Raw genomic sequence first — 26,054 nt, forward strand, 5'->3', positions numbered from 1 at the left:
GAAAATTTCTTATGATACTTCATGTGTTGCAATGATTAATTTCATCATAGTTATTTAGTCAAGTTTAGTTGCATGTATTCATATTCAATGTTACACTTTTAATGAAATAGTTAAATTATATACATATATACACAAAAACCAAAGTAATTGGTGAGAAGACACTAATAACTGAAGAGATCAGTTATTAGGAGATAACACTTGAGCTGAACTTTGAAAGAAGCTAGGGATTCCAAGAGGTGGAAATGAGGCAGGAGAGCATTCTGCATACTGGGAACAACTTGTGTGTGAGATGAATGTCACATACCTAGAACAATTTAACTGGGATATAAAGTATGTGAAAAAAGTAATGTGCTATAAGTCAGGAAGAATAGGTTAGAGCCATTTTGTGAAGGGCTTTCAATACCAGTGGAGTTTGTATTTTATCCTAGAGTCAGTAGGGAGCCACTGATACTTCTTGAGCAAAGGTCTAAGTGGTGCAGTCTGCTCTTCATCAGTTTATAAAAAGGTAGGTAATTTCTTTTTATTCAGAGCTAGTACAAAGTACTTCAGAGTACCCTTCCTTTTTTCCTAATCACTCCTTCTACCAAATGGGTCTCATTTATCCCTCCTTACTTTTTCCCACTTCTTCCCCAGTTTCCAAAATCTCAAAGTAGTGGGAGTATCAAGAGTTATGAGTGTGATCAGGGTCAAAGGGAAAACAGAAATAATCAAATTCCCTTCTTCCCCACATCAGTCCCTATACGTCGTTAGTGGAAGACTCCTGTTTCTGTCAATATTTGTTGTTATTTCAGTTGTGTCTGACTCTCCATGACCCCAGTTGGAGTTTTCTTGGCAAAGATACTGGAGTGGTTCACCATTTCTTTTTCCAGCTCATTTTTACAGATGAGGGGAATGGGGAAAACAGAATTAAGTGACTTACCCAGGGTCATACAGCTGGTAAGTGTTTGGGGACAGATTTAAACTCAGGAAGATGAATTTTCCTGGCTTCAGGCCCAGCGCTCTATCTACTGCAGTGCCACCTAGCTGCCCTTCTCCCAATAGAAATACTTCACAAATAGCATGGGAAATGAACAATAAAAACACAAGCTGACATTTATCCAGCTTTTTATCATTTGCAAAGCTCACATTTGATCATTACAACAGATATTATCCCCATTTTACAGCTGGGGAAAGTGAAGCTCAGAGCAATCAAGTGACTTTCTAGTAGATCTGGGAGTACACAGTCTAAGTCTTCTGACTCATCCAGGGTCACACAGCTAGTAAGTGTCTGCGGCAGGATTTGAATTTAGGTCCTCCTGAATCCAGGGCTGGTGCTTTTTCCACTGCACCACCTAGTTGCCCCCAGTTATGAACTTTTAATGATATAAGTGCCTCAAGTCCTATTACTAGAATATTAGTGAAAAGTAGTATGTGAAGTCTTTTAAAAGCTGCCCAGTCAAGAAACATTTATATGTGCCTACCATGTGCCAGGCACAATACTGCTCTTTTGGGTTCTCTTTTTTGGGTGTACAGTAAATGCTTACTGATAGATAATTAATGGATAATTAAGGAAAATGTATGGAAGTATCCAATATCATAAGAAATATGACTGTAGTATTTGTGTAATACTTATTTCAAAATATTCAAGTACTTCTTAATATCCTGACAATACTATTTTCATAAAAAGGGAAAAGAAAGTTCAAAAGGAGGTCAAAAGTAATATTCTATTGTGCCCCTCCCCTACCCCCCCAGTGTAATTAAAGAAATTATAGAAGGTGCCATCACATTTAACTGCTTTCACATTCACAGCCCAAAGCTCATGACCTAACACCAGCAAACTGACACTCTCTGGCCATCACCCCATTCTACAACTCTCTTCACATAACCACAAATCAAATTTGAGAGGTAGCAGGGATTTCAAAAACCATTTAGATCAAACCGCACACAGAAGGAATCCGCAGTGTAATTGACTAGACAAGTGATTGTCCTGCTTCTGCTGAAAAGCCTCTAGAGAAAGGCTATTCTGCATTTGAACAGTTCTAATGCTGAGGAAGGCTTTTCTGAAGTCAAGCCTCAGCTGGCCTCTTTGTACATTCCCCCATTGCTCCTGGTTTTGTCCTCTGCAGCCAAACAGAACATGACCTAATCCCTCCCCCACATGACACCCTTTCAAAAATTTGAAGATGGATATTCAGTCCTCCCCTGAGTCTTCCCTTCTCCAGGCTAAACCTGCCCAGTTCTTTCCAATGATCCTCATATGTCATGGATTCAAAGATCTTCAATCATCCCAGTTGCCCTCCTCTGGACACTCCAGGTTAGAAATGTCCTTCTTAAACGATGCTGCCTGGAACTGAACACAATCCAGATGAGGACTGATGAAGGCAGAAAAGAGCGGAACTATTACTTCCCCATTCCTAGAAGTGTCACCCCTATTACTGCAGCCCAAGATCAGAGTAGGGTTTTAAAAAAAATTCTTTTTGCTGCTCTGTCACAATGATGACTCATTCGGAGCTTGTAATATAATCTTCCAATCCACACCCCCCTCCGCCCCCGTTTTTTTTTTCCAAAACTGCTATCCATACCTCCTTTTTCTTATAAAGTTGATTTCTTTGGTCCCCAAGCACAAAAGTTTACATTTACCCTTACTGAATTTCATCACATCAGATTCTTATTGAGTTTAATCATATTGGATTCTCACAAAATACTTTAGCCTGTCAAGATCTTTTTGGGTCCTGACTCTATTACTCAATGTTGTTAGCTATCCTTCCCAGATTTGTGCCATCCACAAATCTGATGAGCATACAATATATGCCTTTATAAAAATCAATGATAAAAATGTTAAACAGCACAGAGCCAAGGGCAGATCTCAAGGATACTCCTCTGGAAATCTCTTGCCACATTGACATTGACTCATTCACGAGTGTGCTTTGAGTCTGCCCATCCAACCATTCCTGAATCCATTTGCTTATATAATCATATAATCCAAATCTCTTCATTTTTTCTATAAGAATATTATGAGATTTTTATCAAAAGCATTGCTAAAATCTAGGTAAACTATAGCCACAGTATTCCCCCATCTACATGTTTAGTCATTTTGTCAAAAAAAAAAAAAAAGGAAATGAAGTTAGTCTGGCATGATCTGTTCTTTTTTTTTGTGAGGCAATTGGGCCTAAGTGACTTGCCCAGAGTCATACAGCTAGTAAGTGTTAAGTGTCTGAGCCTGGATTTGAACTCAAGTCCTCCAAACTCCAGGGCCGGTGCTCTATCCACTGCTCCACTTAGCTGCCCCCATGATCTGTTCTTGATGAAGCCACTATGCTGGCCCCTTTGTAATGACTGCTTCTTTAATGATTAACTCTTTAATTAATTTTAATAATAATTAACTCTTTAATGCTCCATTTTAGAATATTCCCAAGAATCAACATTAATCTCACTAGTCTATAGTTTGAAGACTTTGGGGTTTTTTTTTTGGGGGGGGGTTTATTAGGATATTTGCCCTTCTCTGATCTTGTGGAGCCTTTCCTGTTTTCCATGATCTTTCCACGATCCCTAACAGTGGCCCATCAGTCATATCTGTCAAGTCTTTCAGGACCTCAAGATGGCATTCACCTGGACTAGGTGGCCTGAATTCATTACAGACAGCTAGGTGCTCTCTTACTATCTCCTCTCCTTACTTAGCTTAAGTATAAACTCTCTGTTAGTCAATTTTATTCTCCCACTTCTAAGGTAAAGGTCATTCTCCTTTGCAGAGAAAATGGAAACAAAATGAGAATGAAGCAGCTCTGTGCTTTCTGTTGTCAGTTATCAGCATCCCGTCCACACTAAGCTAAAGTCCTATACCTCCTTTGATCCTTATTTTTCTCCAAATACAAATAAAAGCAAAACTTTTTGTTGTCCTTAACTTCTCTCACAAGCCTCAGCTCATTCTAAGCTTAATCATCACTGCCAGTATTTTTTATGGTGCTGTGCTGCTCTCTTTAAGTCATCTTCTGTTACTTGACCCTGTTTCCATCTTCTGTTCATTTGTTTTATGAAATCTAAGTTGGTTGCTAAGTTCTGTGCATTTCCACATAGACAAATCCTATTTTTCCTCCTCATTAGAATTGTTTACCTTTGTGTTTTCAGAATTATATTCTTGAGCAATTCCCAATCCTGGGAGATGGCTTTCTCAAGGCATTTTACTCCATGAAATCCTACCTATCTTTCCTCTGAACCCTTTATAATCATGTTTTTCAAACTAGGATGCATGATAGATTATTCTCAGTTATCATCTCCTCTATCACGAACTCTAGGATGGAGTTGTTGCTTCCCTCTAGGGTTACCGTCATTTCCATCCCAGCAACCAGGTCTTCCCCGTTAATGAGAAACAGTCTAGACAAGGAGTGATTTTGAAAGGGTTCTCTCACCTCTTCATTTTTGACTGTTGTTTTCCCTTCCTGATTTGTTCCCCTCAAAAAAGAGTTTATGTGGCTCTCTTCCAGTGGTGAGTCAAAGATATCAACAAGATTCTTCCACATATCCCTCCAGTGGTGTTTCAAAGTCACCACAAAGGACTGGAAAAGAGTGTGATGGGAAGTTTCCATTCTAGGGAAAAAAAGCAAAATACCAACAATGCAGCCAAGATTACATTATTTTAGATGATAAATTTTCATATCATGTCCTGCAAAGTCAATGAGAATAGGTAGAAATCCAGGTATAGGAACAATAATCCTTTACCAAATGCTAACTTTAAGAATATGGATTTCATGAAGGGGGTAGCCAAGGACTTTTGAAACAGACATGGGTTCATTATGATTACCATGAGTAGCAATTCCCTAGAGGCACTCCAAAGAATGGTTTGAAAGCAACTATACTATAAGAGAGGTAGATGGTAAGTGGACAGGGTACCAGACAAACTTCCTAAGACTTAGCTATTAAGTCATAGTCAGGTGCAATCTGCATATTTGGAGTTCTCTACAAATTACAATCAATCAACAAGCACTTATTAAATACTTACTATATATCAGTCACTGTGCGAAGTTCTAGAGATACAAAGAAAGGTAAAAAGGACAGGAACTTGCCATCAGGGAGTTTAGATTCTAATGGGGAGACAACATGTAAATAAGTAAGCGTGTGCAAGGTATCCATAAAGTAGATGCAAGGTAATCTTAGAGGGGAAGGCTGTAGCAGCTGGGAAGGTGGAGGGACAGGAAGAATTGGGAAGAATTAGGGATGCCAAAATTGGCATTTAATCTGAGTCTTCAGAGATATGAAGAGGCAGAGGTGAGAGTACAAAAGAGAATATAACCAAGAGAGGGATTATCAGGTGTGAGGACCAGCAAATAGAACAGTATAACTAGTTTAAGTGCATAGAAAAGTGTATATATGTGCATATGCGTGTGTATGGTCAATCTAACAATTGATAGTCAGCAAGCTTTTATTATATTTTATGTTTATTGTTTTTTATTGCTATGTTCTGGGTCTGGAGTTAGGAAAACCTGAATTCAAATTCCGCCTCAGATACTACTAGCTTCATGACCTTGGACAAGTCACTTAACCTTATTTGCCTCAGTTTCTTCATCTGTAAAATGGGCTGGAGAAGGAAATGGCAAACCACTCCAGCATCTTTGCCAGGAAAACTCCAAATGAGGTTGGAAAGAGTCTGACATGACTGAAACAAATTAACAATGAGCAAAACGAATATGCCAGGCACAATACTAAGTGGTGCAGATAGAAAGAAAGGCAAAAGCCAGTTCATGTTCTTAAGTATCCCACAGTCTAATGGGGGGACATGAAAACAATTATATACAAACAAGATATACAGGACAAATACAAATACAAATAATACAGGACAAACTTAAAATAATCAACAGAGTTAAGTCACTTGAATTAAAAAGGCTTCCTGCAGAAGGTAGGATTTTAGCTGGGACTTGAGGGCAGCCAGGGAAGCTAGAGGCAGAGATTAGGAGGGAGAGCATTCCAGGCAGGGGAGTTAGCCAGAGAAAATGCCTCAAATCAGGAGATGGAGAATTTTGTGCAGGGAACAGTGAGGAGGTCAATACCAAGGGATCACAGAGCACATGGGAGGAGTGATGTGTATAGAAGGCTGAAAAGGTAGAAGGTTGTCATACCTAGGATTTAGGAAAGTCATTTTGATATAGAGGACGAATAGAAGTGGGGAGAGATTGGAGGCAGGACAAGGGCTAGCAAAGAATCTTGCCAGATCTTCCTGTCCATTATCTGCTTTCTGACAAGACCCTTTGGACAGATGAGAATCTGTCAGTGTTCCAAATACCTCCAGAGGATATTACATGATCTCCCTTCCCCCAAATCAACCTGCTTTTTGCACTTCCCTATTTCTGTTATTCTTGGTATCCAGGCTCACAACCAGGGAGATGACAGTCCTGATGTAGCCTGCCCTGTCCGGATCACATATGTTCAGTTCTAGGTACCGCATATTAAGAAAATATGGAGAAACCGGAAAGAGGCTAGATGATGGCACCCAGGACGACAGCCAACATCTGTCTCATGCTTTAATGTCAGAAAGGTATTTTACATGGCCTAGTTACTATGGGTATGATTATCCCCATTTTATAGATGAGGAAACTGAGTCCCAGAGAGGTTGAGTGACTTGCCTATGATCACAAAGGGAGTAAGTGAATTTTTGTGTGTGTGTGAGGCAGTTGGGGTTAAGTGACTTGCCCAGGGTCACACAGCTAGTAGGTGTCAAGTGTCTGAGGCTGGATTTGAACTCAGGTCCTCCTGAATCCAGGGCCGGTGCTTTATCCACTGCGCCATCTGGCTGCCCCGGGAGTAAGTGAATTTAAACCAGGGTCCTCTGACTCCAAATCCAGAGGTTAGAACAATGAACAAGGGGCAGAAGTTGAAAACGAGGCAGATTTTGACTTGATGTAAGGAAAAAACACCTCATTCCTAATCAAGAGAGCCATTTCAAAATGCAATGGGCTTCTTTCAAGAAGTCGCCAGATTTCCTTCACTACATTTGCAAGCAAAGTCTCGGACAACCACTTGTCGAGTACATGTTGGACTCCTTTGGCCTCTGAGATACTTGTAACTGGGGTCATTGGTTCCATGGAACACTTAGAGTCATCTTTGAAACCTCTCTCTCTGCCCTCAACCCTCCCCCCCCCACACACACATCCAGTGCAATCAATTGGTCCTATTGATTTTAATTCTACAAAATCCTTGTCTTTCTTTTCCTTCCAGAACTCACACATACTGAGTTTACAAATGCATTAGATGACTTTAGTAGCAGCAGCAACCAATTTACCTTCAAAAATCTGCAACCTCATCATCAGAAATTCTAACACTAGGTGAGGGTTTTTTTGTTTCTTTGTTTGTTTGTTTTTTGGCCAAAGAGATGCATGAAACTGCATATTATGGAGTGAAGGGATTTAAATCTGCATTGGTGCACAGAACACACAGGCTGGTTAAATCACAGCTCTTTTCTAAGCATTTGAATTATAAATGCATCTCACTGGGGCAAAGATTCAAATCAATTTACATTCTCTAAGCACACGCCCGATGATGGCCAAAGGCAATCCACAAAGTGAGTGATTTGCATGCAGATAATCGAGTTGGCCTTCCAAGGTCAAACAACCACTTGTACACACTGTCCCACAGTGGAATGAAGTTTCCTTGTTCAATGTGACAAAACATGACTTCATTCTTCTCAGTGAATGATATCAATTAGGAGGTGAAATGGTTATATATTCCATTTCAGGGCAACATAGAGTCTCACAGTTTATTCTGGTGCTATTTTTCTGGTGCTATTCCCTAAATAACCTGGGCTTGGGAAAAAGTGGTAAGGGTTGGGGGTGGGGGGTGGGGAAGTGTTTCATTAAAGAAACAGTGATACTGTGTGGATAGCTGTCCTGTCTCTTTAAAATAGCAGGATTTTTAAAGAGTCTGCCTTTCATGTTTGAGGGAAATGCTACAGTCAGTTTGTTTGGGCCAGAATAAAGCTAATTGGGACACATGAGGAGAGACCCTGCTGGGGCCTAATTAGCACCATGCTGTAACCAGAGACCTTTCATCTAGCACCTCAAGTTACCCAGGGATTACTATATTACACTTATTAAATTTAGCATGATTTTAGAAAGCCCATTGCAATTTCATTAATAAATGTTTTAACAAATCAAGCTGTGTAACTGAATAATGCACTCTATTTTGCTGTTTTACTGAAATATTTAAGGCACTATTGACTCAGATGAAGGGACAGGGCAGCTTTCTGCTCCCCTCTGGCAAAGTGAGAACCTACAACAGTAACTCACATTTGCAGGGCTGTGATGTAGTTGTGGTCCTGCACCTCAAGATAACTCTAATTAAGTAGTCAAATGGTGGGGTGGGCAGCCACACGCACAAGCAAGGGTTCTTCTGCTCTGTGCCTAAGGAGGGTGCATCATTGGCACTCTGTGGAATGTCAAGGAGAGAACTGGGACATCCAGAAACTTCAGCCTCTCACCTTCCTAGGCAGATTTTCTCCTGGGCATATGCATGGTACTTTCTGCTAGAGATTTTAGAATCTCTTTGCACTTCCTATAGCACCTTTATTAAGAGGATCTCAAAACACTAATCTTTACAACACTCTTGAAATTCAGTTCTGTCCTCTTTCCTAAGTAGACAGTGCTTACTTAAAGTGATGAATTGCGAAAGAGGTAGAAGGGCTTCTCAAACTTTTTCCACTAGCGATCCCTTTTTGGCGGAGAAATTTTTATGTGACCCTAGGGTATATAGGTATATAAAATAGGTATACAGAACCTTTGACTGGTGCCAAATTTTTCACGACCCCCACTTGTCCTCATATGGGGTCGAGACCCACATTTTAAGAATCTGGGCATTAGTTGATAGAATCCAATCTCACCATTTTAACCAAGGGGAAAGTGAGGTCCAGGGAAAGGAAGGGACTGGGCCAAGGTCATAACTAATTAGATACTGATCGCCTTCAGCATCATTCTGGGTAGCCTCCAAAAGCTAAGAGGTAGCTCTACCTACCATTCCTTCTGCCCTTGAATCCCAGAAAGGATTTCTATACAGAAATAATTCCCCAAAATGAAGAGACATTCTACTAAGAGCCTGACAAACAAACATTTCCAATCATAAATTTGCACTTTCTCCCTCACCATCATTTCTGAATGGATTTTACTTGATCATCTGCAGGTATGTGTTCTGTTTTTTTTCCTAGCCAGTAGTCTAGCATGTATCTATCCTTCATTGACAACATTCAGATGAGCCACCAATGCTCATGATTAGATATACACCATCTTCTATTTCATCAAATGTGACAGAAATGTCAGCAATATTACAAAGTACTAGAAACAGTTGGCACAGTGCATAGAGCCCTGGGCTCTTCCCAATTTCAAATTTGACCTCAGACAGTTCCTAGCTGTGTGACCCTGGGCAAGTCACCTCACCCTGTTTGTCTTAGTTTCCTTATCTGTAAAATGAGCTGGAGAAGAAAATGGCCAACCACTCCAGGATCTTTGCCAAGAAAACCCCAAATGGGGTCACGAAGTGTCTGACAGGACTGAAATGACTTTCACAACAATGACAACAACTATAAACATTGGAGCTGAGGAAGTACTTACTGGATCAAAATGCTACCCCTCCAGTGGAAGGATAGGACACAGAAAACAGGAACCTAATCATGGAGAAAAGAAAAGGTCTATGTTGTATTAGATATTTAATCACCAAATTTCTCATTTTCTTCATTTTATTCCTGACTAGACTAGTAGAATAAGCTTTAAAGAATAAAGTTACAAGTTAGTGTGTGGTTTTGAGATGTCTCTATGTGTCTTGACTTATCTGTACTGATAAGGCAAGCAGAGATGGCTACTGCATTGAGTTCGGCCCATTAAGAGCTGAGTTCATGTTCTGCCTCTCAGAAATGCTGGCTATGTAATCATGTCAAGTCTCCTCACTTCTCGATGTCCCAGACAATTCTTTAAGACTAAGTTATAGAGGTATTGTCAATCTTGCCAATTAGTAGAGGGAGTTTCCCATAAAGATGAAATCACAGGTTTGGAACATTCCCCCCACCCCCACTCCCCACCCCCGACTCCCACTAAATAAATTAAACTTCACACACACACACACACACACACACACACACACACACACACACACACACACACACACACTCTTTCAGTGCAACCTTCTATCTGAGTTTAAAGGACGCTGAAAAAGGAAAACAATCCAGGCTGGTTATAAAATGGACACGGATTACTATTGTATATTCTGTGAAGTGGATGTGCTTGCCCACCATAACACAGGAACAGACTGCTCTAGGGGATCTGTGGGGGAAGGGCGAGGAAGAAGCCGTATTCAGCTTCCGAGATAAACCCTCCAGTTGCAAGCCGGGGTCAGCGATTTAGAGCCGGAAGGGATCTCCCAGATATGATCTAGTCTAATCCTCTCTTTTTTGCAGAAGAGGAAACTGAGGCCCAGAGAGAAGTGACTTGCCTTCGGTCACAAAGGGAGTAAGTGACAGAGATCGAATTGAGCCCCAATTCCTGATCGACGATGCAGTCCGAGCTCGTCCACCGCACCCCTCCCGCTCTGAGCCACATTGGTCCAGCTTCCAACGCAGTCTCTTTCGGGCCAGCAGCCGAAGGAATAGCCCACAACCAGGTACCCAAGTCCGGGGAAGGAGAGGTGCAGTTGATGCCTGTGGCCACAGGAAAGCCCTCTCCTCTCGGACTAACAGGAACGAATGAGCTGTCAAGTGCCCAACAGTAAACTTGGGGGGGGGGCGGGGAGGAAGAAAAATGGAAAGGGAAGTAGAAGGTGGCAGGTTCAGGGCGTTGTATGGGGAGAACAGGTGAGAAGCTCTGCTCCAAGGGGAGGGGCACGGCTCGGGGCTGCAGGATGGGGGGCAGGCGTGGGCCAGAGGGCTAGGGGCCAGGGGCTGTGCTACCATACCTGGATGAGGCGGCAAGCGGTCCCCTACCTGTTCGTGCCGGAGACAGCGGCCAGCCAGCCTGCGCACCTCAGATGTAGTCGTTGTCCACGTCTCTGCAGATGTACCAGAGGATCACGTAGAGGATGAGCAGGATGGCAAAGAGGAACAAAGCCACGAAGATGGCCTTGGTCACAGGAGACACTACGGACTGCATGGTCCAGACGAGACGAGGTCACCAGGGATTGGGGAGGAGGAAAAAGGGGAGGTGTGGGTGACACCGACAACCCTCATCCAAGCCCCAACCCCGTCTGCTTAGACTTGGGGGAAACTTAAATAGTTGCTGGAAAAAGCCCGCCTCCCTTCTCGGGGCGTCTGCGCAGTACCCAGCTCCGCGGGGGTGTCTAAAGCATCCCCCTCCCCACGGAGCCCCCCCCATCTGCTGCTACTCCCACCCCCCATACACTCAGTGTTCTAGCCAAACTGATTTCTCTCGGGCCAGTCCGGAACATGCCCTTTTGCCTTCCTGCCGCCCCCGTCCTCCAGATCTTTCCCATGCTTGGAATGCAACTCCCCCCTCACCTCCGCCCTTGGAATCTCTCCCTTCCTTCAAGGCCCTGCTCTGGGGCCATCTCCCACAGAAAGCCCTTCCTGATTTCCCAGTTAATAATGCCTAGATCCTGTCCATAATGAGGTGGGGGTAGTCATCAGATAGCTTTCTTTTTTTCATCTGCATCTCCTACAGTGGACCTAGAGTCCTAGACTTGGCAGATTCCTCATCGATAAAAATAAGGGGGCCCTATTAGGTCTGTAAGGCTCCTTCAGACCGTAACATTTTGAGTCAATGAATCTGTGAATCAAAAGCCTTGGGTTCAACAGCTAATCCCACCTCCATCAATTAATATCTGTGAAACCTTGGACTTTTGTTCTCCTGTTCAGTGTCTGAGACTGTTCCCATATTTGTAAAGTAGAGATAAAAATCCTTGCACTACCTGCCTCACAGGGTTGTTGTAGGATCAAATAAGAAACAGGGTGTGAAAGCGCTTTGCAATCCAAAAATGTTTTATAAGCTATTCTCCACATGTGTCTCACTATGACTCTCCCCTCTCAGGATAAAAAGTTGCCATTTGAGCCTTGGGGGACTACATTTCAACAGATACAAAAGCTAATGAAGATTACTTTTTGTTTAACTTATTTGTCTTTGAACCTTAAAAAAGGGGAATAGAAAGAATTTATAGAATTTAGAACTGGAAGAGACCTTAGAGATCAACTAGTCTAAAGTCTTCATTTCATCGAGGAATACATTAAGACTGAGGAATAAATGAAGAAAAGTGACTTGTCTAAGGTCATACAGATAACATGTATTTAACAGTCTGGTTTGAATCTGGATCCCCAACTCCAGATCTAGGGCTCTTCCCACTATACCACACTGCCTTCTTTTGGAAGTCCTGCTTTCAAACAACTGTTCTGTCACATAATTCCTCTTTTCCTCATCTTGAAAGACAAGCCACGCTTAATCACAATTTAGAGTAAGGTGGGATTTAGCAAGATCTCATAACTGAACCCGGTAGATGTTTTATTCAGCATTTCCCTAGCCTCCAGTGTGTGTCTCTGTGTGTCACTATGCTAGTTCTTGTCTAGGAGGGCATTATATATAGGTTCAGATTTTGTTCTTAAGGAGCTCATGGTCAAATAGCTGGGAAAAACCCTTTGCAAACAGTTGTGACATGAGAATGAGTTACATGTAAAGATCCACAAAAGGTCCTAGGGGAAATGGGACAAAGGAGAGATTTCAATCATCTGAGCTTCCTGGAGGCTGGGACAGACACCTTAGTTGGGCCTCAAAGAGAAGGAAGAGACCTCAGTGAGCGAAAATGGTGGAGGGGGTGAAGTGTCCTTTGAGGGCCTAGAGGGATTGACACAGGATGGGGAGGACTAAATAGGAGAGTCAATCATTTTTTCTGTTAAAAAGTTCTGTTATTGATTTTCTTTTCACTCCTGCTTGGTTCCTCAGCTGAACAAAGTAGAAAAAGAAATAATGCTCTCTAGCTTTCTAGCTTTCTACGACTACAGTAGCAGCTAATCTGTATTCTTGTGGGAAATGAAAATGGTAATTTACAAATAGAAATGTAAAAGAGAATAACTGCCAAATATGAAAATGGGGGCTATATAACCCATATAACTTTTCCCTTTCTGTCTGACAGCTAAAAACATCTTGCTGGCCAGTGACAAGTTGAGGGGAGGGGAAATGGGGTGTAGATGTTTCTTTTGGATACTTCAGAGTTGTTTCTACTTTGACTAACATAATTTAAAATTATGAAATTCTCAAAATGAATATTTGAATATGCTGGGCCATATATACATTTTTTCTTTGTATTTAGCTGTGCTACATTTTGTATTCATCATTTTGACATCTCATCTGCTTTTGTTTCTTTTTATTTCTTTTGTATAGTACATCCTCTGAGAGTTGTATGGAAAGACTGGACTTCAAGTCAAGAATCCCAGTTGTACAACTGACTAGTATGGGACTTTCCACAAATCACTTAAACCATCCAGGCCTCAAAAGTTTCCTCATCTGTAAAATGGTTGATGAGAACTCGAGAAGTTACTAACTGAACAAATGGAGGGAGGACCCATATGGATGAGATCAGAGAGCAAAGTATAAAATAGTGAACTTGCTATGCCAACCTCCTAGTTACTGTCAGGATCAAATGTGATCATGTATGTCAAGTGGTCTGCGTGTGTATATATACCTACACATAGGCCATATAGAGAGAATTTATTAAGGGTTTATGATAGGCCTAGCACAGACCAAATTAATGTACCTAAGATAAGAAGGGAAGCAATTGAATGGGATCAAGTTTCTCTGGCAAGGGATTGGGATCCAAGTAATATAAACAAGAAAAAGTCTCTGTATGAGTATATACACATATACCCCCAAAGCCATTCCCCAAAAGGTAATCAAAAAATATGCACAAACAGTTCTCAAAAGAATTGGAAAGTAGAAAGAACCACATGATAGAATGCTTCTAATTTTAAAAAATTTATTTTTTCCAATTACAAAAACAAATTTTAACATTCATTTAAAAAAAAAATGAGTTGCTGATGCAGCTAGGTGGAGCAGTGGATAAAGCACCCAGCCTGGATTCAGGAGGACCTGAGTTCAAATCCGACCTCAGACACTTGACACTTACTAGCTGTGTAACACTGAGCAAGTCTAACCCTCATTGCCCTGAAAAAAATAAATATGAATTCCAAATTCTCTCCCTTCCTACCCCCCCTCCCGCCCCCACCACCACACTGAGAAGGCAAGCAATTTGATATAAGGTTATACATGTACAGTCGTGTAAAACATATTCGCATATTAGTCATATTGTAAAAGAAAAAGCATTGAAGAAAGTCCAAGAAAATAAAGTTTTTAAAAAGTGTACTTTGATCTACATTCATCTAGCCTGTCTCCCTACAATTGCCAGGCTCCATGAAGCAGGAGCTGTGGTCCAGGTAGGACCATTAGACTTTTCATTGCATAACTTCAACCCAGGACATAAAATATATGTAAAGAATATTCAGAGAACCAGTGGAACCCAACCTGCCTGGGAAGGACCTTTTCAGGTATTATTGACAACTCCTACTGCCATTAAAATTGGTGAAAAAGACTCATGGATTCATTGCTCTCATGTAAAGCCTGCACCATTAATAGGTGAAGAGATTTCAAATAGAGGATACTGTTCATTTATTACCAATTTTACTTACAGGCAATACTCCCATCCCTCTGGGCAGCTTCTCTGCCTTCCCATTTTAGTGCACAGGCTGCTGAACTATGTCAGTCTTATAATCAGTATGCTTTTAAGAATTGTAGGATGTGGCTAGAAGTTTTCAACATAAGTCCTTCAGCATTGCCTTAGATCGTTGTATTGCTGAGAATAGCTGAGTCTTTCACATTTGAAAATAGTTACAATATTGCTGTTACTGTGTATAATGATCTCCTGGTTTTACTCATTTCACTTTGCAACAAATCATATAGGTTTTCCCAGGTTTTTCTGAAACCATCCCCTTCTCATCATTTCTTGTAGCACAATAGAACCCCATCAATTGATGGGCAACCCCTCAATTTCCAATTCTTTGTCACTACAAAAAGAGCTGCTATAAATAAGTTTATACATAGAGGTCATTTCCTTTTTTCCCTCTCTTTGGGATAGTCCTAGTGATAATATTGCTAGGCCAAAGAATATGCAGTTTTATAGTCCTTTGGGCATAATTTGAAACTATTCTCCAGAATAGTTGGATCAGTTCGCAACTCCACCAACAGTACATTAGTGTACCTATTTTCCCACATCCCCATCAACATTTATCATTTTTCTTTTGTATTAGCAAATCTGATAGGTGAGAGAGATGTTGCCTCAGAGTTGTTTAATTTGCATATCTCTAATGAACAATGATTTAGAGCATTCTTTCACATGACTATAGTTTTGTCTTTGTTATATCAACTAGTGTTTTTAGTTGATTCTCTAAGTATACTACCATATCATCTGCAAAGATAGTTTTGTTTCCTCATTGCCTATTCTAATTCCTTCAATTTCTTTTTCTTCTCTTATTGCTATAGCTAGCACATCTACTAAATTATTGAATAATAGTGGATAATGGGCATTCTTCCTTCAACCCTGATCTTATTGGGAAGGCTTCTACCTTATTCCCATCATGCTTGTTGATGGTTTTAAACAGATACTACTTATCATCTTAAGGAACGTTCCATTGATTCCTTTCTAGTGTTTTAAACAGGAATGAGTGTTCTATTTTGTCAAAAGCTTTTTCTGCCTCTGTTGAGATAATCATATGATTTCTGTTGGTTTTATTACTGATATGGTTAATTATGCTGATGGTTTTCCTAATATCGAACCAGTTCTGCATTTCTGATATAAATCCCACCTGGTTATAGTCTATGATTTTTTTGTTTGTTTTATTTAGAATTTTATTTCCCCCCAATTACATGTAAAAACAATTTTAACATCCATTTTAAAAACATTGTGTTCCAAATTCTCTTCCTTCATCCCTATCCTCCCCCCTTTAAGAAGGGAAACACCTCAATATAAGTTATACATGTGTAGTCATGCAAAACATTTCCATCTGTATTCAGATGCCATCAGTTCTTTCTCTGGGGATGAATAACATTTTTCATCATAAGTCCTTCAGAGTTGTCTTGGATCATTGTATTGCTGAGAATGTCCACGTTATTCATAGCTGATCATCTTACTATTCTTTTTCTTTTTTAATTTTTTTTTTTTAGTGAGGCAATTGGGGTTAAGTGACTTGCCCAGGGTCACACAGCTAGTAAGTGTCAAGTGTCTGAGGCCAGATTTGAACTCAGGTACTCCTGAATCCAGGGCCGGTGCTCTATCCACTGTGCCACCTAGCTGCCCCTCAAATGACTATTTTGAACAAGATTTTAATTGAAACCAATGCATAGCTGCTCCTCTTACTATTCTAAGATGTATTGTTGTTACTTTGTAAAAAGTACATTACTGGGGGCAGCTAGGTGGCGCAGAGGATAGAGCACCAGCCCTGGAGTCAGGAGTACCTGAGTTCAAATCCGGTCTCAGACACTTAACGCTTACTAGCTGTGTGACCCTGGGCAAGTCACTTAACCCCCATTGCCCCACCAAAAAAAAAAAAAAAAAAGTACATTACTGGGGGGCCAGCTAGGTGGCGCAGTAGATAAAGCACTGGCCCTGGATTCTGGAGGAGCTGAGTTCAAATATGGCCTCAGACACTTGACACTTACTAGCTGTGTGACTCTGGGCAAGTCACTTAACCCTCATTACCCTGCAAAAGAAGAAAAGAAAAGTACATTTTACTTTGTATCAGTTCATATAAGTCTTTCCAGGTTTTTCTGAGAGCTTCCTGCTCATCATTTAAAAAATTTATTTTATTATTTTCCAGTTACATATTACATATAAGTATAGTTTTCGACATTTGTTTTCACTGGATTTTTAGTTCCAAATTTTTCTTTTCTTCCCTCCTTCTTTCCCTCCCTCCTCCCCAAGATGGAAAGCAGTCTGATATAGGTTGTATATGTACAATCACATCAAACATATTTCTACATTAGTCATCTTGTAAAAGAAGAATCAGCTGCTCATCATTTCTTATAGTGTTCCATCATAATCACATACCACAATTTGTTCAGCCATTCCCCAATTGATGGGCAAACCCTTAATTTCAAATTCTTTGCCACTAGAAAAGAGCTGCTACAAATATTTCTTGTATATATAGGTCCTTTAACTTTGTTTTTTATTTCTTTTTGGATACCAACCTAGTAGTGATATTGCTAGGTCAAAGAGCATGCATGTTTTATAGCCCTTTGGTCGTAATTCCAAATTGCTCTATAGAATGGTTGAATCAGTTTACAACTCCACCAATAGCGCATTAATGTCTCATTTTTTCCATATCTCCTACAATATTTATCATTTTCCTCTATTCTATGCTTTTTGTGATATATTGCTATGATCTCCTTGCTAGCATTTTATTTAAAATTTTGCATTATTATTCATTGAGGAAATTGGTCTATGTTTTTTTTTTGGTTTTGCTCCTGGTTTATATATCAACATCATATTTGTGTCATAAAGGGAATTTGGTAGGACTCCTGCCTATTTTTTCAAGTAATTTAATAAAATTTGGAATTAATTGTTCAATGTTTGGTAGAATACACTTGTGAATCCATCTGGCCCTGGGGATTTTTTCTTAGGGTTTTCATTGATGGCTTGTTCAATTTCTTTTTCTAAGCCAGGGTTATTTAAGTATTCTATTTCATCTTCTGTTAATCTATGCAATTTATATTTTTGTAAATATTCATCTATTTCATTTAGATTGTTAGCTTTATTGGCATATAATTGGGCAAAATAGCTAATATTAATTGCTTTAATTTCATCTTTATTGGTGATGAATTCACTCTCATTTTTGATACTGGTAATTTGTTTTTCTAATAAAAAAAATCAAATTAACCACTGGTTTATTGTTTGTTTTTTCTTTTCTTCATAAAACCAACTCCTAGTTTTGTTTAGTTCACTGGTTTTCTAACTTTCAATTTTATTAACCTCTCCTTTGGCTTTCAGGCTTTCCAATTTGGTATTTAATTGGTGATTTTTAATTTGTTCTTCTAGCTTTTTTAGTTGCAAGCCCAATTCATTGATTTGCTTTTTCTCTATTTTTATTGATATAAGCATTTAGAGACATAAAATTTCACCTAAGTACTGCTTTGGCTACATCCCACAAGTTTTGGTATGTTGTCTCATTGTTGTCATTTTCTTTAATGAAAGTATTGTTTCTATGATTTGTTCTTTGACCCACTCATTCTTTAGGATTAGGTTATATAGTTTCCAATTAATTTTATTCATTCATTTAAAGTTTTGAGTTCCAAATTATATCCCTCTCTCATTCTCTCCCTCCCTGCCCTCCCCTTTCCCTGAGGTGTTAAGCAATTCGATATAGGTTATACATATGCAATTATATAAAACATTACCATATTAATCATTTTATATAAAAAGACTCAAGTTAAAAAAAGGAAAGCACAAAATAGTATGCTTCAGTCTGTATTCAATCTCCAATTAATTTTTTTTTGGGGGGTGTGAAACAATTGGGGTTAAGTGATTTGCCTAAGGTCACACAGCTAGTAAGTGTTAAGTGTCTGAGGCCAAATTTGAACTCAGGTCCTCCTGAATCCAGGGCCGGTGCTCTATCCACTGTGTCACCTAGCTGCCCCCTCCAATTAATTTTTTTTTTTTAGTGAGGCAATTGGGGTTAAGTGACTTGCCCAGGGTCACACAGCTAGTAAGTGTCAAGCGTCTGAGGCCAGATTTGAACTCAGGTCCTCCTGAATCCAGGGCCGGTGCTCTATCCAGTGCGCCACCTAGCTGCCCCCCTCCAATTAATTTTTAATATAGGTTTCCAAGGCCTTTTGTTGAATATAATTTTAATTTTATTATGAGAGAGGAGGCAGCTAGGTGGCGCATTTAATATTTCGACCTTTCTGTATTTGATTGTGAGATTTTTATAATCTAATACACAGCCAGTTTCTGTGTATGTGCCATGTACCACTGAGAAAAAGGTATATTCCTTTCTATTTTCATTTAACTGTCTCCACAGGCCTATTTTATCTAACTTTTATAAAATTCTATTTATCTGGGGCAGCTAGGTGGCGCAGTGGATAGAGCACCAGCCCTGGATTCAGGAGGACCTGAGTTCAAATCCGGCCTCAGACACTTAACACTTACTAGCTGTGTGACCCTGAGCAAGTCACTTAACCCCAATTGCATCACTAAAAAAAAAAAAATTCTATTTCTCTTTAACTTCTTTGATATTGTTTGTTTAGATTTGTCTAGTTCAATGAGGGGAAAGTTGAGGTCCTCTACTAGTATGGTTCTACTATTTCCTCCCAGAACTCATTTAACTTTTCCTTTAGGAATTTGGATGCTATTCCATTTGGTGCATAGATGGTTATTATTGATATTACTTCATTTGTCTATGATACTGTTTAGCAAAATGTGGTTTCCCTGCTTATCTTTTAATTAGATCTATTTTTGCTTTGTCTAAGATCATGATTGCTCCCCCTGCCTTTTTTTACTTCAGCTGAAGTATGAGATTTTGTTTCAGCCCCTTATCATTACTGTTTGCCTCTCTGCTTCAAGTATTTCTTGTAAACAATATATTGTACAATTCTGGTTTTTAATTTGCTCTGTCTGCTTCTGTTTTATAGGTGAGTTCATCCCATTCACATTAATAGTTATGATTATGAAAAAAATAGTTATGATTATGGTGCATTTCCCTCCAGTTTACTTTCCCCTTGTTTATCTTTCTCTCTTCTCCTTTCATCCTGTCCCTCCTAAAGTGTTTTGCTTCTGACCACTGCCTCCCTACAATCATCCCTCCCTTCTATCAGTGCTCCCATCTTCTTCCCCTCCAACTTCACTGTAGGGTAAGATTGATTTCTATACCCAACTGAGTATATTATTCTCTCATTGAGCCAATTTTTATGATTAAGGTTCAGAAGCATTGCTTGACACCCCCCCCAATCTTCTATTACATTGTAAAAGCTCTTTCAAGCATCTTTTATGCAAGATAATTTATCCCAGTCTACCTTTTCCTTCCCCAATCTCTGAGCACATCCCTTTCACCCCTTACCTTTATTTTTTGGATATCATCCCATTGACTATGATGACATATGTAAGGGGCTAAAATTCTAGCTAAACTGTCTAAAATCTAATGAATGGTCACCATAAATTAGAAGCTTTAGCAAGAGTTTAGACATTTAAGGATTTATTAAAGAGCAATCAGAAGTAAGTGAAGAGGGGTAGCTAGGTGGCACAGTGGATGAAGCACCGGCCCTGGATTCAGGAGTACCTGAGTTCAAATCTGGCCTCAGACACTTAACACTTACTAGCTGTGTGACCTTGGGCAAGTCACTTAACCCCAACTGCCCCACACACACAAACAAAAGTGAGGAGAGAGAGGGGTAATGATCTAACTATTTCTAAGAGACCTCATCATCCGACCTCACCAACCTGAGGTCAGGAACCCAAAAGACCCCAGGCTTCCTTCCTCTTCCCAGAAGCCTCCTCTCCAACAGGAAACAGGGCTGTCCACACACGCACACACACACACACACACACACACACACACACACACACACACCCCTCCAAGCTAATTGGCTGGTAGCTTTCAGTGACAGAACTAATAGGTGGCTCTACAGATGAAAGCCGGCCAGCTTCTGGACGTTGAAGAACTGACCTTCCAAGCTCCAGGAAAGGTCACTTCTGGACACTAAAGCCACATGGCTTGTCCTCATATGGCTTGTCCTCATGGTGGAGCTTCCCTACAGTATCTCTCCAGTAGGGGGCATCATTCCAATTCTCACACATATGACTATGTCCTCTATGTAAACTCCTTCAAACTGCCTCAATAATGATAAAGTTCTTAGGAGTTACAAGTGTCATTTTCTCATATAGGAATATAAACAGTTTAAATTAATTGATTCCCTTAAAGTTTCTTTCATATTTACTTTTTTATGCTTTTCTTGAGTCATATATTTGAAAGTAAAATTTTCTATTCAGCTCTGCTCTTTTCTTCAGGAATGATTGAAAGTCCTCTTTCATTAAATGCCCATTTCCCCCTGAAAGATTATAGTCAGTTTTGCTGGTAGGTTGTAATCCTAACTCCTTTGCCCTTCAGGATACCATATTCCAAGCCCTACGATCTTTTAATGTAGAAGCTGCTAAATCTTTATGTTATCCTGACTGACTCCACTATATATTTGTTTGTTTGTTTGTTTGGTTGGGTTTTTTGCGGGGCAATGGGGGTTAAGTGACTTGCCCAGGGTCACACAGCTAGTAAGTGTCAAGTGTCTGAGGCCAGATTTAAACTCAGGTCCTCCTGAATCCAGGGCCAGTGCTTTATTTACTGTGCCACCTAGTTGCCCCCGACTCCACTATATTTAAATTGTTTCTTTCTGGCTGCTTGCAACATTTCCTCCTTGATTGGGGAGCTCTAGAATTTGGCTATAATATTCTTGAGTTTTCATCCTGGGAGGGATCTCTTGCAGGAGGTGATCAGTAGATTCTTTCAATTTCTATTTTACCTCCATTTCTAGATTAGGGCAGTTTTATTTAACAATTTCTTGAAATATGTCTAGGCTCTTCTTTTGATGATGGCTTTCATATAGTCCAATGATTCTTAAATTATCTCTTCCAGGTCAGTTGTTTTCCAGTGAAGTATTTCACATTTTCTTCTATTTTTTCATTCTTGTGATTTTGTTTTACTATTTCTTGATGGCTCATAGAGGCATTAGCTTCTACTTGCCCAATTCTAATTTTTAAGGAACTATTTTCTTCAGTGAGCTTTTTGTACCTCCTTTTCCATTTTGCCAATTCTGCTTTTTTTGTTTGTCTTTTCCCATTAGTCAACTCTGCTTTCTAAGGAGTTTTTCTCTTCAAAAGATTTTTGTGCCTCTTTTACCACTTGGCCTATTTTATTTTATTTTATTTTTTAGTGAGGCAATTGGGGTTAAGTGACTTGCCCAGGGTCACACAGCTAGTAAGTATTAAGTGTCTGAGGCCGGATTTGAACTCAGGTACTCCTGACTCCAGAGCCGGTGCTCTACCGACTGCGCCACCTAGCTGCCCCTATTTTATTTTTTAAGGTATTTTCTTTAGCATTTTTTGTGCCTCCTTTACCAAGCTATTGACTCTTTTTTCATGAGTTTCTTGCATCACTGTCATTTCTTTTCCCAATGTTTTTTCTCTACCTCTATTTTTGACTTTTAAAATCCTCTTTGAGGTCTTCCAAGAATTTTTTTTTGGGGGGGGGCTTTTTTTCTTTGAGGCTTTGCATGTTGCTGTTTTGACACTGTTGTCTTCTGTGTTTGTGTTTTTAACTTCCCTGTCACCATAGTAACTTTCTACATTCAGGTTCTTTTGTTGTTGTTGTTGTTTGCTCATTTTCCCAGCCTATTTCTTGATTTTTAAACTTTATGTTAAAGTTGTGCTTTGCTCCGGAGGTAGAGGGGGCACAGTTCCAATTTTTGAGTTTTTCATGTTGCTGTTTTCAGAGCTCATTCTGGGTGTCTGTAAGTTTTCGGTTCTTTAAAGGTGGTATGATTTAAGGAGAAGTGCGGTCACTACTCTCCGGGCCTGTGTGCTGGTCTGTGAGTCACCACAACACTGTTTTATACCCCGGAACTGGACTAGGGTTCCCGCTCATACTAGTGCTCTGCCTTGCCCTGGGACTGGGACCCTGAAGTATGTATGAGCAATGCAACAGAGTCCTGCTCCCAGGGCCAGTAAAGGGTCCCCTGTAATTTCCTTCTGACCAATTGTCTAACATAACTGTTACGATCTGTGGGCTAAGAACTCCAAAAGATGCCTGCTAATTCAGTTGCCCCCAAGGTCTACAGCTGGCTTACCAGGGAAGAGCCTGTGCTGAACTTCTCTACTCTCACTGCAAGTGAGACAGACCTTTCCTGCCAACATTCTAAGTTGTGTTGGACTGGAAAAACTGTTTCACCCCATCCTTTTTTTGGTTCTGCTGCTTCAGAATTCATTTTGAGGCATTATTTTAATGTTGTTTGGAGGGGAATTTGGGAGATCTCAGGCGAGTCCCTGCCTTTACTCCCAATGCTTCTAATTACTAATAAAAATGCAAATCAAAAGAGCTCTGAGGTTTCATTTCACACCCTGCAAACTGGCAAAGATGAGAAAAGATGGCAATAGTTTATGCTGGAGGGATAGTGAGAAGATAGGCACATTGCTGCACTGTCGGTGGAGCTGTGAAGCAGTATAAACATTTCAAAAAGCAATTTGGAATTATGCAAATAAAGGGACTAAAATGTCCATACCATTTGATGTATAGATTCCATTACTGGGCACATTATGCCCCAAGGAAGCCAATGATAAGAAAGTCCCCATACACAACAAAATATTTATAGTAGCACTTTTTGTGACAGCAAAGAATTGGAAACAAAAAATATGTCCATCAATTGAGGAATGACTAAACAAATTTTGGTACATGAATGTAATAGAATATCACTGTGCAATAAATTATGAGTGTGACGAATAAAGAGTAGTATGTAAGATTCTACATGAACTGATACAGAGGGAAGGAAGCAGAGTCAAAAAATATAAACACAAAGACTATAACAATGTAAGCAGAAAATACAAACAGACAATCTAAATTAATGAAAATTATGAAGAACAAACATGTCTGGAAAGAAGAGATATGAGAAAATACTCCCAACTCACCTATTTCCAGAGGCAGGGGGTCCACAAGTGTTATACACTTCACATTATTTTTATACTTCTTCAATGTATTCATTAGTTATGCTCATTTTTTTCTCCTCTTCGTCATGAAAAAAGATGGGATGGTTATTTGGGAGGGGGAAGGGCAAGCATATTGGGGAAAGCTGGTGATTTTTTTTTAGAAGACATTAAAAAAAATCTTATGTTAAAGAGATCCCTGGTAACTTTGGAGAGGGGAGTTTCACTTGAAAGATGAAGTCAGAAGCTAGATTACAGATAATTAAGAATAGAGGGGGGGCGGCCAGGTGGCACAGTGGATAAAGCACCGGCCCTGGATTCAGGAGTTCCTGAGTTCAAATCTGGCCTCAGACACTTGACACTTACTAGCTGTGTGACCTTGGGCAAGTCACTTAACCCCCATTGCCCCACAAAAAAAATAAAGAATAGAGGGAAGGGAAGTAGAAGAATACATTATAGACTACCTTCTCAAGGGGTTTAGCCATGAAAGTGAAGAGAGAGGAACGAATCAAGTGAGGGATTTATGAGTGTCCACAGAATTGTCTTCCCATGATAACCAGGGAAGACAAAATGACCAACTATGATTTTTTTCTTAGATTTCACAACCAGGATTGTCTACTGTATTTTTTAGATCTGCTTGGAGTTAGGGAGGATGGGGGAGTTCACCATACTTTTTCCTGCTACTCTTATTTTAACTCCACTCCCACAGAATGGTCTTTATGACAAAATGCACAAAAGGGAACATCTGATGCAAATGGGAATGTGAGGAGGTGATGATAGGAGGAAGGATAGATTTGAATTAGTAATACCCATTCTTATGAGCCAACCAATTTTACCCTGTAGTTCTAGTTTATTCCAGATGAGGTTGCTTAGAAAAACAACAAAGGATAGCAGATCTTTTAAGATCCCTTAGTTTACTTTATCCAACCTGTCAGCTATTACAGAAGCTCCCTAAATGGTATAGAATCTTAGTCTAAAATGATCCCAGATTTTTTTTGTCCAACCCCCCCCCAATAAAGAATGAATCCCCTCTATGACATAACTCAGAAATGGGTGGACAACTGAATTTTATCCACCTCGATATACAATTATTAGAGGCAAATTTGGGCTTTCTTTAAGGAAAAGCTTTGTAAGAACTAGAGAAGTCAAAGAGGAGAATGGGTTACTCATTTTGGTTTGTATTGTCCCAGTGGGGTATATGGGGTGTTGTAGGAGGACTAGCAGCTTTGGTCTGAAGGCTTGCTGAGCCCTTTTTAGGGCTGCTCATCCACCTTTAGTATCTATCTGACACCCAACTCTCACCTGTGGCTCCAAGAAGCTGTAGCATGTGTAGCAGCCATACCTCAGTAAAACCATCTCAACAAATTGGATAAACCAGAATGAAGGCAAAAAACGGGCTTCAAACTCCCGGGTGAGTTAGGGTATGTCTACCCAAAGCATGTGAAGACTTCCCCCAGTGGAACAGGTGGATGAGAGCAATTTGTTGCAATAGACCATTAAGGTGGTGAAAGTGGGTGTTGTCAAGCACTTAGAGCTTGGTCAGACATCAAAGATGCCAGTCATCCACTGCATCCTGGGCCATCACCAGTTGTCTTCACTTTTATCTTGCCATTGTACTTTGATGACTCTGGAAGAGTGAAAATAATGACTTCATGCAACTCTGCCTCACTTAAGTACAATTCATTTGCAAGTCAAAATATCACCCATCACCCATCATTCACTATTTTACAATGTTATCAACCCTGAAGTCCTGTGGCAATGGACAAGTAATGAAGCAGTAGGTGCAGATACACTGGGAGCTGTAGTCATCCCCTGCACAGAGGCATCCCAAGCCATAGATAGGGTCATCATCTCACTGAACTGAAGCAGCAGTGGGATTTGGCAGCCCCTTGGGTTTCTAAGCAGCTTTTAAAAAAAGGACTGCACTGTTCACCTCTCCACTGTTCGTGCTGGAATCTAGCATCCTAAAAATTGTCTGCTTCACCCAATCCTGGCCTACTTACTGTGATGAGTGGGAAGCCCACCCTGCATCTGAAACAGCAACAAAAAACGTGCATTTTTTGCAAAGATGCATCTACTCACCATTGGTACATGGAATGTGCATATGCTCATGGAAAACATGAAATCCAGTAGACCTGAAAGACAAATAGCTCTTGTTGAAAGAGAACTTAGCAGGTATTGAATCCATATTGTCAGCCCTAAGCAAAACAAAGCTGACAGATGAAAGCCAACTTAATGAAGCTGGAGCTGGATACACATTTCTCTGGAGTGGCCACTGTGATAAGGAGTGCTATCATAGGTTTTACAATTAGATCTAGTCAGCAAATCAATGACTGGCTTGACAATTCAACTACCACTTGCAAGAAAGCACCATACCACCA

General features: G+C 40.1%; 1 long non-coding RNA gene across 2 annotated transcripts; it reads right to left on the reverse strand.

Moving 5' to 3' along the window:
• Positions 1-1,087: 1,087 nt before the first annotated feature.
• Positions 1,088-11,202, reverse strand: LOC122733692. Of its 2 annotated transcripts, XR_006353943.1 has the most exons (5): positions 10,928-11,202; positions 9,567-9,619; positions 4,976-5,057; positions 4,386-4,563; positions 1,088-2,329 (listed from the first exon to the last, which is right to left on the reverse strand). It is a non-coding gene; the product is annotated as an uncharacterized LOC122733692 (long non-coding RNA). The 2 variants fall into 2 exon arrangements; XR_006353942.1 differs by lacking the exon at positions 4,976-5,057.
• Positions 11,203-26,054: the final 14,852 nt, after the last annotated feature.

This window comes from Dromiciops gliroides, chromosome X (genome assembly GCF_019393635.1).
Source record: "Dromiciops gliroides isolate mDroGli1 chromosome X, mDroGli1.pri, whole genome shotgun sequence".
Lineage (NCBI taxonomy): Eukaryota > Metazoa > Chordata > Mammalia > Microbiotheria > Microbiotheriidae > Dromiciops > Dromiciops gliroides.